Below are 8,460 nucleotides of genomic sequence, written 5' to 3'. Positions count from 1 at the left end.
GGTAGTAACGGCGTCGTTCAACTTGCGAAGAGTTGTGTTGTGTTGCACAGTAACAGTAACAGTAAGGGTGGGATAGATAGTGGGGGGGAAATAAGAGATGAGTGGAAGAAAATAGTGGGGGTGAAAAGAGAAGAAATATAGTAGTAGGGAGTAAAGTTGGCGGGCGAACCGCCTTGCTGATCATTCAATGTGTTTACTGTTTTAGCCAATCAGCTGTCGGGGTTGCTCAGCGCTGTCTGATCTTGAGTAGGGAGCGGAGTTGAAGCTTGAGGTGTTTTGCATCTTCATTTTATAAGTTTATTGTAAGTTTATTGTAAGTTAAGTTGGGATAATTTTTTCTGGGTTGTTGGTGTTGTTAAGTGTAAATAGGAACTGGTGGTTCGCTTGAAAGGTTTTTTGTAGGTTTTCTGAACCATGGGTGATCTTTATTGTGTTCGTGTTCTTGTATGATATTGATGAATGTGGTGTCTCTGAGTGTGTGTGTAAGTGTGTGTAGTGTTTTGTTTCCTCTGTTGAACAGTGTGATGTTGATGGGTGTTATATTGGCAAGTGTGTGCAGCTCTTCGGTGGTGTGACTGTATGGGTGCCTGATATCGAAAGCAAATCGGAGTGCTTTGTTTTGTTTCTTTTGTAATTTATTTACTTGGAATTTAGATAGTGCGTTGAGGGCGTAAGCAGGATATGTTAGAATTGGGAGCACGCACGCTTTTACTAGGTGTAGCTTTATGTTGTTGTTCAGTGTTTGAAAACGTCTTATGGTGTTGATGGCTGTCTGGGCTTTTCTTGTTATTTCATGGACGTGTTTCGCGTAACCGCTTCTGCCAAGCGTGAGTCCTAATACTTTTGCCTCTGATGCATATGGTATGTTGTTCCCATTTATGTTAACTGGTTTTAAATTTCTTGATGCTATGGGTAGGAGTGTGAATTTCTGCGTGTTTGTTTTAATTTTCCATTTATGTTCAAAGGTGTTGATGTTTTTAATTTCTTTTTCAATACTTTTGGCAAACATGTTCTTGGACTTCCCAGCGTATGTGATGATTTGTGTTATGTCGTCTGCGTATATAATGTGTGTGCTGTCTGTGATAGGTGTAGGTGTCGTGTGTGTATAGTGTGTATAGAGTAGGCGAGATTGAGCTTCCTTGAGGTACCCCGCTGAGGAGTTGGAATGGTGGGCCTGTGTAGCTGTGTAGAGATATGGCTGCTGTGCGATTGTCAGAAAGCTACACAGTAATTTTTAAGTAGCGATGGCATGCCGGTGTTGTTGATTTTGAATTTTAATCCCTTTTGCCATACCTTATCGAAAGCTTTTGACACATCTCGAGAGCTATGCAACATTGCTTTCTCTCCGCGAGTGTTTTGCCTAATACTTCTGTTAGGGTAGCGGTTGCTGTGTCTGTGGAGCGAGCGGGCGGAATCCATGCTGTGTATTGGGAAGGATGGTATTGGTTTCGAGGTATGTGCGTGTTCTCTTGTTTATGATTTTCTCGTATATTTTTCCCGGGACTTCAAGGAGGGAGATGGGGCGGTAATTGATGGGATCTGTGGTGTTTTGCCTGGTTTTGGTAGTAGTATTAGTTTGGCATGTTTAAAGGGCGGGGAAGTAACCCATAGAGAGGAGATATTTAGTAATTTAGTGTAGCATTCAAGAGCTACTTCTGGTAGGTGTTGGAGTATTGTTTTGTTTATTTTGTTTCGCCTGGGGTGTTATTCTTTAATGTTTTGATGGTTTGTTTGATGTCGTGGGGTGTGATGTGTTGTGTGTAGTAGTTGTCTGTGTTGAGTCTGTGTGGGTCGCCTTGTTTATATGGATGTATTTGTTCTGCGTGCCTGTTATAGTATTCGTCCACCATATTTTCTGTTGCTTGGTCATATTGTTGATTTTCTTGTGGGCTTATTCTGAAGACATTCCTCCATATCTCTCTGAAAATAACCTCCTTGTCTTCAGGTTTAAAAATTTTCTGGTTGTTGTTAATTATGTAAGGTGTGGGAGTGGATGGATTGCCTTTTAATATTTTAATGTTGTGCCAGAATTTTTGGGGGCTGGAGTGGAGAGTGTTGAGTGATTTTATTTTGTTTTCCCAGTTAACTCTGTTTTGTGTTTTGCATTCCTCGGTTAAGTATTGTCTGATCTTTTTGTAGGCAATATATGTTGTGTATGTCCATCCTTGTAATATGCTGTTGTTGAGTAGTCTTTTGCCCAGAATTGTAGTTCTTTTATTTTGTTGTTGTAGATTGGTTTTAGAATGGTCTTTTGTTGGAAGTGGGGATGGCTTGTGTCATGGAGTATTTTATTGCGTTGATCCACTGTTCTATAGAGGAGTCTAGTGTGTTTTGTGTGATGTCTGGTTGCGTGTTTATGTCTTGTGTTTTTAAAGTGGCTATTTCCTGAAATTTTTCCCAGTCTGCTTTGTGTATGTTATATGTTGGAGGTGAGTGTATGTGTATGGGTTGTGATGTGATGGTGATGATGATGGGGAGGTGATCAGAGGGGTGGTAGGTCCTTGTTGGGTGTGTATGTTGTGGTATGTGTGACTGTTGGCGAATATAGTGTCTGGTGTGGTGGCTGCGTTGTGTGAGAGGTAGGTGGGGAAGTTGGGGCCTAAGTGTTGTAACTGGTTAAGTTGTACCATCTTCATGAGTGATTTCCCTACTGTGTTGCTTGGTCTGTTGTCAAGTGATGGGTGATGAGCATTCAGGTCGCCAATGATATATGTGGATTGTGATTGTTTGGCTAGGGTGTGGAAATCTGTGAATGGTAGGTAGGGGCGTCTCGGGGGGAGGTACGTGGTGGCTATATTGAATCCCGTGTTGGTATCTATTGTGTCTGTAGTATGTCTGTGTCAAAGTTGTCTTTAAGTGTGTGTGTCTTATGTTATTCTTGATGAGGATGGCAGATCCATCGTGTAGTTCTCCAGATGAGTTGATGGTGTATGTGTGGTATGTGTGTAGTTTTATGTGTTCGTTTTGTGGCAGGCCGTGACTATTTAGCTGTAGTACATCAGGATTGAATTGCCTGTATATATTTGATAGTGTGTTTTTGTTGGTTTTCCAGGTGTGTACGTTGTGCTGTAATATGGTAATATGGTGTGTCTGTTATTCATAGTGTTTTGTTTGTATCTGTTGGTGTTGAATGTGGTGTGTGTTGTGTGAATGAGTTTATTTGTTTGTGGTACGGGTTACTTTTTTCTGGGTGTTGCTTTCTTGCTCTACACCACAGCGGATCTTATTAAAGCTGGCAGTGTCCAAGGTAGTCCACACCCTTGAAAGATTGATTTTGTTGTTAGCGATCAGATTGAGGATTTCATTGTCTGAGTATGCTGTAGAGGTGTACGTAAATTTATATATTCCCTTTTTTATGTTATTCTTGATTTCGGTTGGTTCCGGTTCATCTGTCCATCCAACTGTTCTTTTGTTTATTAATTTTAGTCCAATATTTTTACCTTGGATTTTGGTGTGGGTGTAGGTTGTGTTAGTGTCTTTGTTGCTGGAGCTTGTGTTGTGACTAGTGTGTCATCATTCTCATCCTCAACTTCGTCAACTTCTATTTCTTCTTCTTTTTCTTCATTGGGTTCATTGGCGTCCTGATCCTCAGTGGTTTTTATTTTGCAGTCTGCCGACAGGCTTAGGATATTTTGTGATGGAGGGTTGGGTGGAAGGTTTAGTGCAGGTAAGTTGTTAAGTTTAAATAGTCTGTTTAGTTCATCATTGTAAGATCCCGGATTGGCCATGTTGTGTATGTATGAATGGAGGATGCATGTTAGGATCTTTGTGGCTGTGTCATTATCGATGTTGATGTTGTGTGTGGTTGTGCTGCTGGAGGTGGGGGCATTTTGTGTAGCCTGACTGTAAGTTTTGCCACTGTTTTTGTTTTGTTTCCTCTTGTCTTCTTTGATTTTTTTTCTCAACGGGCATTTATTTGCTAGTGTGCGGTGGGGGCCATGACAGTTCAGACATTTCTTGGTGTTGGATGGGCATGTCTTCCATGTATGCTGGTCATTGGCACACTCTGAACAGACTGTGTGGGTTTCAGGCATGGTGCACTTGTTAGTGGTATGCTGCTCCATAGCATAGCATCTCATGCATGTGATGATGGGGATGAATTCTTCCACTTTTATGTTGTATGGTGGTACACTCATGTGGAAGGCTGATTGATCCATGAGTTTTCGTTGATGATTTCTTGTTTGATTTCTTCCTCAGAGTGAGAGAGGATGTAGTCGTCGGTGTTGAAGACAAGAACGGTTCTTTTTGCTCGCATTTCTGGAGGAAGGATGGGCTCGAAGCCCGCCTCTTGCAATGTTTGTTTGCATTCCTTTTCAAAGATGTTGTCAGTATCCTCATCAGAACGGGTGAGGACGATGAAGGAGTCCGGGGTTACGATGATGCGTGTCGCGTAGATCAGGTGCTCCGAGAGGGCGCGTAGAAGCTGTAATTTTGACTGGTTGTTGGGGTGAGGGTGTTTGATCCGGACCCTCGCCATGGTTGCATGGGTGTCTTAGTGTTGTAGGGTGTTGGTGTGTATGTGTGTGTGTGTGTGTGTGTGTGTGTGTGTGTGTGTGTGTGTGTGTGTGTGAAGCCGTGAGTAAATAGTGGTAGCGGTGCAGGTTGTAGGTGTGTGTGTGAAGCCGTGAGCAGATAGTGGTAGTGATGTGTGTGGTAAAAAGAATCCTACAAGGGACCGAAGCCCGACATACGACCCAGCTAGTGGATAAAAAATGGAGGAGCCTGCCTATGCAGACCAATTTAGTGACCCGATCACTAGTGACCGTCGCAATCACCCTGGACTGCACCTAACTCTATCCCGAGCTTGTTGCCCAACCTAACCTGCTGGTTTAAGGCAGCCCTCTAAAGGCCCCCCTCACGCGTATAGCCTTGGGGTTCACCTTCGCCAGCAGGCGGACACTAAGGCAGAAAAGGAAATTTGGTGGTAGAGAAAGATCGTTTGTCTAAAACAAAGGTTTAATATGTTACTTTATACATGATTTATGTAGCATATATCAGTACATGTACATTACTTTCATTACATGTTTACCTCAGTATTCCTATTACCTAATCTACCAGCCATTCATCTTCTTCCACTTCCTTTCAACCAGTATCTTTAGCATCAAATTTTTTTACCATTATTTCTGATAGCGTAAAGGTAGCACATGATTTGTTAGTTCGCATTAGCTCATATGTGATTTGAAGAATTGCCTCAACTAATCTGACATGTAGGTAGTCGATTTCGTGACTTTGAATATTATTCATTCGCGAAAAGACTCTTTCCACCGATGCATTTGAAAAGGGAAGGGACAGTAAAGCCAAAGCCAATGATGATACATTTGGATAAACTTTCTCTCCTGCAGAGTTTTTCTTCTCGCTTACTTCTGCCCAAAATTATACAATGTTTACCTTGCTCGTTTGTGGCCACTCATTGCATATCTACTTGTATTTATCTTTGAATAGTGAATCATGCTCCCATACACTCCGGTACCTCTGAGAATACGATTTCTCATCACTCATGTTGATGTACGTCTAACTGGTACTACTGTCTGAGAATAACTGAGCTCTGCTGAGTAGGGCTGGGCGGGATCCGAGTACTGGATCCGGATCCACCGGATCCGACAAGGCAGGAGGGATTCGATTACCAGCCTCTGGTACTCGAATCCACTGACGATTACTTGCTGGCTGAGGCGAATCCTGACGAATCCGGTACTCAGGTACATTACTTTCCTGGCAGAGGTGAATCCTGATGGATCTGGCGATCACTCACTATTGTTTTTCGTTTTTTGGGCTTCATGATTTAATTATTGGTAAAAAAAAAAAAAAAGCAGAATTGGCTAGAAATAATATCTATATAAATTAGTCAGCGAGAGACATTTATAATATGAATTTAGTGTTGCCATTCATGCCTCAATATCTCCGAAGGCTGATTGGCTGATACGCTGTGACGTCAGAACGTACCATATAAATAGTCCCACGTATATATAAATAACAAAACTGAAATAGAGAAAAAAATAAAAATAAAAATAGCAAAAATGGCCTAATACCTATGCCAGGGTAATGGCATATGATTTATTTTCTTTATTTTGTTTTCCCAGTTTTTATTGCTTTGCTGTTTGCATTATTTAACTATAGCTTGCCTGATAGTTTTATATGAGATGTATTTAGAATAATTTCATCCAGAAGACATGCTATTTTCTATTAGTTGTTGTGCCCACCACTGGAGTTCTTTTATTTTAGGGGTAACTAATGATTTTTGTACTGTTTTATATCGTGTGGTTGTTATGTGTTGAGCCATGGTAGATGTTATTGCTGTTGTCCAATATTTTAATATTTTCTAGTTTTTCTAGTTTTCTAGTGTTTGTTGATCCATGTAGGGATCTATGTTGATATTTTGTGTTTTGATTTCTGTTTCGCGCTTAAATTCATCCCAGTTGGTCTTCTTGAATAAATACGTCGGTGACGTATCCATTTTTATGGGGTTTGCAGTTATTTTTATGATAATTGGTAGGTGGTCAGATGAGGTTGTAGGTCCAGTCTGGATGTCTATGTTATGGTATGTTTTGTTGTTTGTTAGTATTATGTCTGGTGTGGATCTGGTGTTATGAGATATAAATGTAGGGAAATCCGGTCCTATGTGAGTAAGTTTATTGATATTTGTGAGCATTATCAAGGCTTTACCTACTTGGTTTTCTCTTTTATTGTCAATGCTTGGATGATGTGCATTCAAATCGCCTATTATATAGGTAGGATGAGATTGTGAAGCAAGTTTGTGAAAGTCGGTGATGGGGAGGTATGGTCTTCTTGGTGGTAAATATGTAGTTGCTATGTTGATGGTTCCCGTGCTTGTTTCTATTGTAATTTGCAAGATATCAGTGTCAAAATCATCTGATATCTTATGTTTTATGTTTTGCTTAATTAGGATTGCCGATCCGTCATGTGGTTCTTCACTGGTGTTAATAAGGTAGGTAGTGTAGTTGTGTATATTTATGTTTTCTGTTGTTTTTAGACCATGACTATTAATTAGGATAATATGTGGATCAATTGTGAGTAGGTTGTAATTAGTGTGTGTTTATTGGTGTTCCAGTGGGCCACGTTGTGCTGAATTATTTTAACGTTTTCTATTGTGTTATATAATATATTGAATATGCATGATGGTGTGCCTATTGGATATGTTTTCTTGCAATGTTGTTGTGTTTTGGTGGGGTCAGTTCACTGGGCAAACCATTTCTTATTTTATTGATTTTTTTTATCATCAGCTACTCTAGAGCAATTATCAAGATTAATTTCATTATTGATCAAGCTTTTCCAAATTTCCTCCTCTGTGAAGTTTTTTGCTGTGTATCTCCATTTGTATATTCCTGCCATTATCCCATCTTCTATTTCCTTCAGACTTAGCTGCCTTCCTTTTGGCCAACCCTTACTCTTCTTTGCAACTATGATCATTCCCAAGTCTGGTCCATTAATCTTTTCGAGCTCTGGCAATTGCTCTACGGGTTCTATTTGTTTCTATGTGTCTTCCATTGTTATATTTGTGTCTGTGTTAAATGTGTTTTAAGTATATGGGAGTGTGTTTGTTTGTGTGGTGTCAGTGTTTTGTGAGTTTCCTTGTTGTTGTTGTTTTTGTTTTTGAGGTTCTGGTACTGAGTTGCTGTTCTTTGATATCATTGTCAGAATCTGCTTAGATGGTGGGTTTGAAGGAAAATTTATTTTTGGCAAGTTATTGAGTGAGAGTGCTCTGTTAAATTCGTCATTATATGTGCCTGGGTTTACAGCGTTCATCATGTGACCGTGAAGCATGCACGACATGATCCTAGTGCATGTGTCCCTGTCCATTGGTTGCTGTGAGGGTGTGTTATTAGTGTTGACAGTTTGGCTATATGTTTTGTTTGTATTCAGAGAATTTTGCTTCCTTTTTTGTTCGATTATCTCCTTCCTCTTCTTGCATTTGAAAACTAGTGTTCGGTGAGGCTCATCACAGTTGATGCAATATTTTGTAATATTGGTACATGTTTTCCAAGTGTGCCTTGTCTCAGCACATTCAGAACATATTTCATATGTTTTAGGTTTGGAGCAGTTATTGGTCGTGTGGTCCTCAATAGCATAACATCTCATACATGTCAAAATGGGGATGAAATCTTCTACTTTTATATTGTAGTGAGGAATGCTCATGTTGAATGCAAGTAGTCCTGTTTCTGTTGCTTTTTTGGCTGAGGCAGAGCTGTTCAGGGTTACTTTTATTATCTTTGTTTTAGGGATCTTATATACATTGTCAATTCCTTAGCATTATTTATTGTTGATTGTGGGCATAAAATACCCACACGGGCTATGGTGGTCCGTTCTGCTGTGGTTTTCCTCTTCTTAGTGGCGCTGGTGCCGCTTCTTCTGAGTATGCTGGCTGTGGTTATTGTTGTCAGTCTTGAAGCCTGCTATCATGTCGGCAATGATCTTCTCGTAGTCTGGGGAGCAATCCTTGGTCGG

This window comes from Portunus trituberculatus, unplaced genomic scaffold (genome assembly GCF_017591435.1).
Source record: "Portunus trituberculatus isolate SZX2019 unplaced genomic scaffold, ASM1759143v1 PGA_scaffold_472__1_contigs__length_45509, whole genome shotgun sequence".
Taxonomy (NCBI): Eukaryota; Metazoa; Arthropoda; class Malacostraca; order Decapoda; family Portunidae; genus Portunus; species Portunus trituberculatus.
Note: the sequence above shows the minus strand (reverse complement) of the source record.